Raw genomic sequence first — 11,708 nt, forward strand, 5'->3', positions numbered from 1 at the left:
AAATGGATTCATTTTCAGGGATTGTTGCACTTGTCTGTTCAAGCTGGGGGTCATTTATTCAGTGAATTCATGGAGTAAATCTCCCAGCCTGAAATAAAGTGTTGTTCTAACTACCTTGCAAAAATGGATGCTCCTGGTGAAATCTTTTCATGATTGGAATAAATCTGATATAGATAATCATGTGGTGGTGGGGATGGAAATATACAAAGATTTACATACGTATTTGTGTTTAATTGTGGAAGTACAGTTATAATCAGAGGAAGGTAAAAAACAAAGACTGGATGCTCTGACCATAAGAGTTGAACTCCATAAGAGACAGGTAAGGGGGGTTCATAATAGTTTGTGGTGACATTGGCAATAGAAGATAAATTGGACACAAGGAGGACCAGAGGGTCTCTAGCATCATGGATAGATTGAATTCTTTGATGACAAACCTAGCAGTCTGAAATGTTACCCCGCTCAGCAATGGCCTAGGAGATGCAGATAATGGTGTTATCTTTCAGGTCAATGCCAGAGTAAAGAAAATAAAGAGAAGTAAGGGTTTCATGTTTAATTCAAGTATAAAGTCTTGCTATGATGTCTTGAGCAGAAGCAGTCTACCTTAATGTCAGCTATTTTTCTTCCTCATCAATTTGATTCAGAGATCTCTAGTGTCTGCACAGGACAAGATGTCAAGCAAATCCTTCTTTAGCTCTAAGATGTGTACCCAAACTCAATGCCTTATAATTTTACAGCAGTGTCAGTGGTCAGGAATATTTGCTAAGGTCCCTTCCAATAGGTTTTGAGAATTTTCTTCCTCTGAATATGTTTCTAGGATACATAGTCACCAGGCTTCTGCCTATGACCAATGAGATCCTTTGAATTGGGATCCAGGGATGTTTCTTTAACTTGATGATATCCTTTAGCATAAGACATTAAAGACCAACAGTAACTGATCATACTAGAAGGAGACAACAAGGGATAATCAAAAAATTGTGTATCTATAAACATTGGTCTACTGTTGACTATCTCAGGTGGAATTAATTTATGTTTTCCAAAAGGGGTACTGCAAATAGTTAGCAAGACTAGAGGCAATATCTTAGGCCAAGAGAGTTCAGCAGTTTCAGAAAGTTTAAAGAATTCATTTAAATTCAATTTAAAGTTTGAGGATCGCATTAGATATCTTGAAGTATCTTGATGATTGAGGGTGATAAAGACAGTGAAAATTTCAATAAATTTGCAAGGATTTTGTTAAGGCTTGTATGATTTGTTAAGTGAAGAGCATGCCTCAATCACTGGAGATTGTTGAAGATATACCCCAAATGGAAAACATGCTATCCAACAACTTCTTTTTCATTCTGAGGGCATCAGCCTTGCAGGAGGGGAAAACTTCAACTGATCAAGAAAACATGCATACAACTACAAGGACATATTGATTACCCATTCTAAGTGACAGTTGAATGAATTCTAGCTGCAGACATTCAAAGGGGCCAGAGGGAGAAGATTTGAGGCATCTGAAAACAAAAGTCTTTTCCCTGGATTACAGACCTGGCAGGTCAGGCATTTGTGGTAAAATGTTCTTTCAATTTTATAGAAGTCACCCCATCTGTATTTATACATAACATTTATGATCTTAAATGAATCATCATTGATGAAGAAATGTAAAAACCAAAAAATAGGGTTTGCCAGTGAGCCAGGAAGAACCAAACAGCCATCTTGGGTTTCCTATAGCCCTGACTGTTTATTTTTTAGTTTACAACCATTGCTTGCATGCCTTGATTCTGTGGTTCAGGAGCAGACTGTTTCCATATTGCAAGGACACAAGGATGGCAAAAGCCTGGTAACAAGGGGTCATTTTTTGCAGGAGTAGAATGAAATTCATCCACATGTGCTACAGATCCTGTTGCTGCTGCCTTAGCATGAAAGTCAATGAAGGCATTTTCCTGACACTCACATTCAGTCTTTTTAGTTTGGGCTTCAATTTTGATGACGGAAATTTTAGAAAGCGAGAGAGTAGCAGTAAGAAGATAATTTACTTGTCTACTTTTGATTGGGCTCTTGGTGGATGTGAGAAAACCCCCTTGTTTCCACAATATCCCTAAATCATGGATGACCCTGAAAGCATGCCAGCTCTTCAGTATAAGTATTAACCATTTGCCTTTTTAAATAACTGGTATGCTCCGGTAAGGACATGGAGCTCTGCTTGTTGGGCTATTTTAGCTCTTGGGACATTTCTCCTCTCAAGTAATTTATATAGCACAGTGACAGTCTTGAAAAATCTCTTTTTTATTTTACATTATCACTCATCAACAAACAAAATTAGATCATAATTAGTCAAAGGGGTGCTTTGTAAATCAGCACTCAGTCTCACAAAGTAGGATGTTATTGCCCTGCAGTTACGTTCATCAGGCGGAGGTTGTAGTGTAGTAGAGTTGAGAGTGTTGCAAAGTTTAAGATATTGATTAGGAGGCGAAAACAGAAGGATCTCACAAGGGGTTAGCCTGCTTGCACAGAAAGGTTGGGTCAATTCAGAATTAAGAAGACTTTAGGCTGTATATGGAGTTTGAAAATAAATACCATTTCCTAAGTTTAAATCAGCTGAGGCTTCTACCAGCTTTGCAGCTGAGGCTATAGCCTTAAGAGATTTGGAACTGGCATGAACAATTGAATCAAGCTGTACGCTATAATAGACGATAGGCCTATGTTTATTAGCATGTCCTTGCATAAGTATTCCCAGGACTTGGTTTTCTCTTTCATGTAAAAGTTGCAAGGTTTTCAATAGTTAAGTAGCTGTAAGCAAGGTGGTTCTTGTCGCACTTGTTTTAGTCTTATGAAACCTGTTTATGTTTATCTTCCCAAGGAAATGGTTAAAAGACTAAAATTTTAGTAAGTTCATAGAGTAGACAAGCCAATCAAGAAAAATTAGAAATTAATAGTCTAAAATAGCCAGCCAGGTCTAGGAATCCACAAAACTATTCCTTAGTTTGTGGCTTAGGGAATTCTTGGATTAACTTAATTCTTTTTGGGGATAGCTTGAGTTCGTCAGCACTTAGATTATGTTCAGGTAATAAATAGTGTCTGTAGATGATTGCAATTTTTCCCTAGAGACTTTATGCCCGTTTTCAACTAACTGTTGTAGCAAATAAATGGAATCCTTCATGGATGCCCCTTTGGTAACTAAGCACAGAAGGAGATCATCTACATATTTAAAGGGTCAATTTCCCAGGGAACTGGAGGGTGCTGGAATCTTGGTGGAGTACTCGGGAGAAATAAGAAGAGGATTCGGTGAACCCTTGACACATTACTGTCCAGGTATATTGTTGACTCTTCTCAGTAAAGGCAAATATATATTGGCAGTTGTTGTCTATAGGAATGCTGAAAAAGGCTGAACAGAGGTCTACAGCAGTCAACCATCTTAATTCTGATAGAACTTGTGACAAAAGGGTGCTTGGTTTTGGAATAACTTGGAAATGAGGAATAACTTTCTTGTTAACAGCTCACAAATCCTGGACAAATCACCATCCTTACCCATTAGGTTTCTTGACAGGCATGATCTGCATTTTATGTGGGCTGGTAGAGGGCATGCTTAGCCCCTGGGTGACCAGTTCTTCGACTATGGGTGTGAGGTGTTATATGGCCTTGAGCTTTACTTTAATGGCTATTGAGGCAATTGAGGAAGAAGTTTAATCATGTCTGAGTTTTTATAGGTTCTGTTCTTTTTACTCTCCCAATGTCAATATCAGAAGTTGCCCATAGATTTTTGAGCACCTCAATTATATTGGGGATCTTTTGCTGAAATTCTTCCTCTTCTATATCAAGGATCCCATTTTTGTTATTATTTATTTTTTTAGCAAAGCTTTGGGCATCTTGAAGCCAAACTAATACCTAATTGGGAAATACTGCCAGTTTGAAGATTGTGTGGTGTTTTACAATGTACCTCTTTGCATGGAAATTTTCTTGAAGTTGGCAAGTGACCTAGTATCAATCTAACCCAGTCCATGACTAGCTTATCCCAACATGGGAGTCTTAGAGTTAGGTGGTGATTGCTTTAGCAGCTTTTAAGTGCTCAACTTGTGCCTACTAATTTTGCAGCTCTTTGGCCTCTGAGATTCCCATTAACAGTATATATTATCTACATAAAACAAGACAAACAAGCATGTGTGCCTTAATATATTGGCAGCAGTCAGGAGATGTTAGTGTGCCCTGTCCAAGAGAAGGCCCTGTAAACACTGTGAACAATTCCCACTGGGGAACCTTGGACTGGAGAAAGGATTGAACCAGCAGACTTCAACAAATGGGGACTACAAATTGGGGACTCCACATAAATGAGTAACTGCAAATTGCCAAAAACAGTTCCCATGTGGATCTTAGGACAGATTCAGGGCCTGGAGATTTCCATCAATCAAATAAAAATTCTGGTCTGAAATAAAAAATATGGCTCCAGGAGAGTTGACCTGCCCTGTACTGGAAAGCCAATTAGATTGGGAGCTCAATGAAAATAGAGTGGCGCTCAGAACCAAGAGGAACTTACTCATTGCCCTGAGAAATGGTGAGAAATACAGAGAACTCAAAAGGGTTCATGGGTACAATACCTGTGCTTCTTCTTGTCCCCAAAGGCATCAGAAATGTCCTTTTATTCCACAACTACAACCAAATCTGTTTAAAAAAACACAACTGAGGAAATTTAAAGATCTAATTGGCTCTATTCAATGATTTATGAATTGGGAAACGTCCCATTTGGAAACAGAAAGGACCTCCAAGAGCTGTACAAAAGTGAGACTTTTATAGGGAGAAGTGGGCATGAATGTTTATGAGGCAGAATATTTCACTATTGCTGACCAGGAGATTCCAGATTGACTAGTTTAAGATTACATTCCTATGAGAGGCTGAAACTGCAATTAGTCTTGGTTTGCTGATGTGTGGCTTAGCAAAAGTGACTCCAGTTTGGACCTGTCGTCTCTTTTTTAATAAAAATAATATTAATATACAATACTATGTACCAACTAATAGTAATTAATATCAAATAATAGTAATTACTTGATACATATACATAGTTACTATATATATGGTACATATATAATATATATATCAACTAATTACTAATCAGGGAAATGGAAATTCAGACCAAAATAAATTCTGTCATATAATCTAACAGAATGCCTAAAATTAAAAAAACTACTCACAAGAAGTATTGGCAAATACATGGAACAGCTGAACTTTTATACACTAGTTTTAACAATATGAATCGACTCAAACATTTTGGTAAACTATCTCTCACTATTTACAGAATTTGAATGTATTTATGCTCTGGAAACCTATAATTTTACTCATAAGTTTTTAAGAAACAAGAATGTTGAAATATGTGTACCAAAAGGTATGTAGAAGAAAGTTCAGAGAAGCATTATTCAAAATAATCAAAAATGAAAAAAAATCCAATTGTGCATCAACATTAGAATAGATAGGTTAACTGTGATATGTTAATATAAATGAAAAATTAAATACCATGATGATAATCAGAGAAATATAAAGGAATACTATCATTTACTACTGCTACTACATGTACTAACATTGCTACAATTAAAAAATAAAATACACACAACAATAAATGCAGATCATAATATTGGTCAGCTCTGGCAGTAGTTTGGTATTATCTATAAAACTGTGAAATAACACTTGTCCTGCAATCCTGTAATTCCGTCGCTGGGTGTAAAATTGATCAGAGCTCCTGCACAAAAGGACCAGTGGATTAGTATTGCACTCCCCATTGCAGCATTAGATGTAATAGACTCAAAGTGGGTAAATACATTGTGGTAAGGTCATACACAGAAATATTCTATGTCAATAAAATGAAAGATGAAAACATAAATGAGTCATAAATATACAAAACTAAAAAACAAGAAGGCATACACAGCAGAATCAGTAGTCAAGATTAACCTATGGTGTCAACACATAAACATGCCTCTTTGGCAAAGGATAACTTGTAACTGATTATTTTGAGAAAGAGAAGGTACAGAAGAAGCTCTGTAAACAGAGAAGTTACCATTTTGTAAGGGAAATTTATATTTATCAAGGAACTCTCCATTTGTAAAGGTGTCTCCGTCTATGTAGCAAAACGAGAAAAATGACCAAATCATGAGAAACTCTTAGTGAGATAAGCGCAGATTGAAATCTTCCCGACAAACTTTACTTTTGTTTACTATACTTTTCCTGGTCATCATCCTAGATCTTGCCTCCCCTATACCCTTCTCTTTTCTTTCTTCAGTTGACATTGGTATTTAAGACGGAATTCTAAGCCACCTGTGAAAACAACTAATTTATCCCTATCTCCCATGTATACATGAGGTCCACATGTTAATAAACTTCTGTTTATTTCTTCTTGTTAATATCTTTCAGGGGCTTACTCATTACTACATCATCATCCTTTCTGATGTATTTATAATTTGCACCTGGTCAGTTCTAAGCCACAAGCCCCATGCCCAGGAGTTTTTGTTACAGGGTTCCCAGTTGAGAACTTAGAAGGGTAGAGGAACACTTTTTTGTTAAGTTAGAGAGAGAATTAGTTCAAATTCTAAATATTTTTACAATGTAATGCTTATATTATTTTCATATATTATTTATAACTACTCAAGTAATCAATTAAAACATAAACACAATGAAAAGACATATCCCAATTAAACTTAACAAGAGAGTTTTACATATTGAGGCACATGGGGTAACCATTCAAGTTCAAAACTGATTTGACTTGAACTAGAAAGACTGACTTATGGCCTATCAAACATATGCTGTGCATCTGCTTCTCCACTAAAGTAAAGAATGCACTCTCTTGAGATAAGGAATGCATACTTCCCTTCCTACACCCTATTGGTAACAACACCCTAATGTTAATGCCCATATTAGTCTCTTTCCTGACATCATGGTCATGTTGACCTGCCAATTTGAAACTGAATACCTCTTTGAAAATATATCCTGGGTGTGTTTAATGTATCTTCCTTTTTATAAAAGATGTAAGACTGTGCTGAAACCCATGCTTCTCTGCAATGCCTTCTAAGGCCTTCCTGGGTTATAATTTTCACTCTGGCTAGTAATAAACTCCCCCAAATTTTGATTTATAAGTTGGTTATAGATTATTTGTGTCAACACTTCTTGGCATAGTTGTAGCAGAAATTCAGAGAAAACCACCAGAGCCCACCTGGAATCTACACTGAACTAGCATTGGGTACAAATAGGAGCCCATTGAGCCCCCCAGATCATTGGATTCTTCAGGTGACCCTGGTGAGTTCTCCTGAAACCTGGACTGCCTCATTTTAAGTCAATGTACCAGAGTTTATATGAGCAGCTTCAAACCTTAAGACTTGGTGTCTTAAGGGGGTACCAGTACATGCCCTAGATAAGAGGAACCTAGGGAGAATTACCAGGAAAGAGAAAACCTGGGAGGAATTTCCTAGGCCAAGGGAGCATAGAGGGAACTTTGGAGTGAATGTGGAAGGCTAATCTTTTTAATTCAACTTTAAATTGTAAATAATTGTGTTTATATAAAGTCTGGACTAACAGATTGATGGAGAAATGAGATACTGAATGTGTTCAGCTCTGAAGAAAAGGGATGTTGCTCCTCCTGACTGAAAGGCATTCTCAGATGACTGAGAACCTTAGCAGGAGTGTTGGAGGGTCAAATCCTCACAAAGTGTAGGGGTCCCATAGGGAACTCTACTGTCATTCATGTTAATTAATTAATGACCCATCCAGGGAAGCTTATATGAGGGTTGGTCACCCAAGCTCTGAACCCCCACGGCAGTTTTAGGCTGCCAGTGGGAGAAACCAAGGCATGTAAGAGAGTGTTTACAACCTTTCTTTAGGGAGTAACACTCACAAGCAGCACATTTCCGACCCACTGTAATGTCCCTAGGAATTGTTCAGATTTTATAGCAAAACAAAACTAAAAGAAAACTGGGAAAGCAAGCTTCTAAAAGGTGACTAGTTCCCACATGGGCGGCCTCACCTCCAAATTCTGGATGGCTTCATGCTGTGACTTGCAAGTGTTTAACAAAATAAGGATAGCTGTTAATGGCCAGCAAGATAACCCAGGATAATTTGAAATTACAGTGGCCACAGTGGAGCTGCTTTCTAAGAGCCAGGTAACAAAGAAATTTTTAAAGAGTTGAGCTCACCAACTTCCAGCACAATTGCTCAAAAGCTAAAGGTTCTGGATGCTATAAATATTTACAAAGAACAGCAAAAAAGTATTCAACCAAGTTCATTTAATGTCCTGAGGGCTTGGCTTAATAAACTTCAGGTTAGAGGTCCCTAAAAGTGGTCAGATAAAATGCAGTCACAACCCATTTTATGGTCAGAGATAGTCAGAAAGAAATGTGGGTTGCACTCCATTCGTGGCTATGGGTCCTACCAAACTGCTGCCAGCCTCAGGGGAATTCCATTGGCCATTAGAAGGAACACTCAGATTAGATAAGATTATTTAAAAGTGCACTTAAAAAGTAAAAACTTCAATATTGCAAAATAATCTTGAAAGTTTTGTTCAGGAAGCTCATAGAAAGTTGTTATAAATAGTAATTAAGGGAGTATATTGAGCCATGACTTTACAGACACCTCCATAATCTATGAGTAAATGAGACTCTGAGAGATTCTATGGGAAACTGCTACACTAAAGATTACTGGAACTGTTCAATACTGCCAGGTAGTTATTATTTGTGCTGGCTGAAATTGACAAGGTCTTCAAAAGGATTTAAGCAAATTAAGATCAGAAATTTGGCCAAACTGGAAGCTGATATTCAGAGTCTGATAGGAATTTTCTTCCCAGGCCTTCCTCCTTAAGTTAAATTAAAATTAAGCACCCAGAGGGAAAAACGGAAATTAGAGTGATGGGGTTGGACAGGTGTCCTCGACTTACAAATCCCTGTAAGACTGGAAAAGGAGTTCTAGAGGCAGTTCAGACTCCACTCAGTTCCTTTATCTTAAAAAGGATTATGGCCTTGCCTCTCTGAGAACTGTTATCTAGCTCATCACCAATTCCTAAAACTGAATTTAAAAAAAAGGAAAAGGCCAGAAAAATGACCATAAGAGTTGCCTTGTCCCAAATCTAGCATCTTTAGTGTCTTCTCCACAGATTTTAGTAAAACAGCTTAAAACAAAATTTGGATTCATAACTAGGGAGCTTTCTATTATTGTACCTGATTCATGGCAGTAATTTTAAAAGAATAGCTGTGGAGATTCCGTGTATGTGTGTATATGTATGTTATATACATGTGATATTTTACCTCTGGATGGTATGGCCAAAATCAAGAGCTCTGTTTAATTGACTTAAAGCACGTACTTACATAAATTCTAAATGTAATAGATAGTAACCCACTGTCTTTCAAGTTAACTTGAGACAAATTAATCTTTGGTAAACAAAAGCTTGCTTAAGTTGGTTGGTTTGATTGAAATAGGCATGTCCTTATAATTGTCAGTATTTGAATATGATGCAGGCATGCAGCCTGGCTTTAATAGTCAAATAAACTCTTGTTATCCGTTACAAATTCATCAGCAAAAATAATAGCTTTCAAAGATAGCTAATTTTGTCTAATGTCTCATGAAGTTTTTGTGGGTAATCTGAACATAATTGTTGGAAACAAATGATTTAGATAAACAAACATTTATGGGTACAAAAATTATGTTTTATCATCTGAATACTTGGAAAAAACAGCTTTCAAATTCTTTTTGGTAAGAAAACTTTAGAGTTTTGCTAAATTAAGTTAAATGATAAAAACTTGAGTATCTGGGTTATGTTCAAATAAGATAAAATACTGAAACATTATAGCTAAATGTATCCAAGTTTGTCTTCTTTTGGTTTCTTATTACAGAGGAACTAAAAAGTGTTTGGGTCTACTAGTAAACATGTTTTGTATTTTACTGGAAGATTGTACTACAAAGGCAACAAGTTTCTATAAATTATAAATTGTATTTTTAAATTTGCCCCAAAATGCTAATGTAAAAAACGTTTATAATTGCTTGTTTAGTTTTTACTTAGAAATTAAGGTCTGTAAGGGTTAAATGTTCTAAGTAATATACATAATTAAAGCTACTAAAAATTAATAAGGAAAACAGCTCTGTATACAAGGAAAGTAAAATATGTTTTCAGTAAAGAAGGTGTAAAGAATGGAAGTATTTTTGTTTGTTAGGTTAAGGAAAAAATGTTCGAAAGTACTATAAGGGATGAACAAATGCATGGGACAAATTCTGAATGTAAAAAGAAAGTTATAGAATGTTTGTGAAAGAGAAATCTAAGAGTTTTATGCCTAGTCAAGTTGGCTAAAATTAAAGTAAATCCAATAAAGTACATGAGTTTTAATATAAAAAGTAAGCTGGTACAAGAATTAGAATTTGGCTTTCTCTCTCAAAAGGGATATGCTCTGTTTTCCCTTGACTGTTTCACAGCAACAAGATCAGCAAACACTTGACCTTGTTTGAGCAAGTGTTTTAAAATCTTTTGATATTTTTGACAAGCTCCTCCTCTTCCCCCCCAAAATTTTCAAATCCTGAATAAAGGCTTTCTTTTGACCAAGAAGAAAGAAGAGAATTTCTCTGAGCATTTTCAGGAGGCCCCTGAGACTTCACATCAAAGAAATTTTTTCTCTCTTCCTATAAAGGAAGTCATACTAATTAGGCTTGTTTGGTATGCTAAATTGCATGGGAAGCATTGTCATGTAAATGATTATAAACCTTCTTAGGTTATCTTGGTAGGCAAAGATTATTCACTATTTTAACCTTGCTAACTTGCTTGCAACATCACAAGGGGAATAAACCACAACTGCATGCCATTATTTAATTGGTTTACAGATAGCTCTTACTTAAACTATAATCAAGGGTGTTATCAAGCTGGATTTGCTGTCTAGCCTCAAGAATGCCTGCTACTTTCTATTTACTCTGCTAACCCTCTAAAAGATTTCTTCCTATAGGCTCAAGAAATCACCACAGAAGACAAGTAAACGTGGCAACAAAAGGCAGAAAACAATACTTTTGGAAACTTCCACCCACAGCAGTTCATAAAACCTATGCTCATTGTGCTATATGATCAAAGTGTAATCTAGGGAAACTATTTCATGAGTCACAAGGCCGCTTTCCCCTTCCTAAGGGACCCTTTGAAGTATGGCAATTGGACTTTGTCCAAATGCTATCATCTCAAGGATAAATATCTTGTAATGATCTGTATGTTCTCATGATGTTTTGTGGCTTTTCCTTCAGAAGAGTGGTGGCTTTAGGCAAATTATTATTGAAAAGGAAATTTCTTATTTGAGGAATTCCTACTGAGTTACATGCTGACCACGGAACTCATTTCCCCAGACAAATATTTAAATCTATTTGTAACATTTTGCCAATAATGCAGCATTTTCACTGCACTTACCATCCCTGACCCTCAGCATTGGTGGAAAGGACTAACAGCATAATCAAAACTTAATTGGCAATGCTTTCAGAAGCATTTAGTCTCTCATGTCCAAAAGCTCTTCACTCTTACATCTAGATCCTTTGGTAAGTATTGTCTCTCTCCTTTCGAGATAACTGGATGTCTTATGCAATTAGATGAGGAAATATATGAACCAACTTTGCTTAAGGGAGATGTTACATTGTTATCAGAGTCCCATTGAGATACTTAAATGAAAGGCCTGATCTGATTCTTTCCACAGAGCTCCCAGACCTTAAGGATAATGGACTATAACCTGGAGAATTTATTTATCAAA

This window comes from Equus caballus, chromosome 16, assembly GCF_041296265.1.
Source record: "Equus caballus isolate H_3958 breed thoroughbred chromosome 16, TB-T2T, whole genome shotgun sequence".
Lineage (NCBI taxonomy): Eukaryota > Metazoa > Chordata > Mammalia > Perissodactyla > Equidae > Equus > Equus caballus.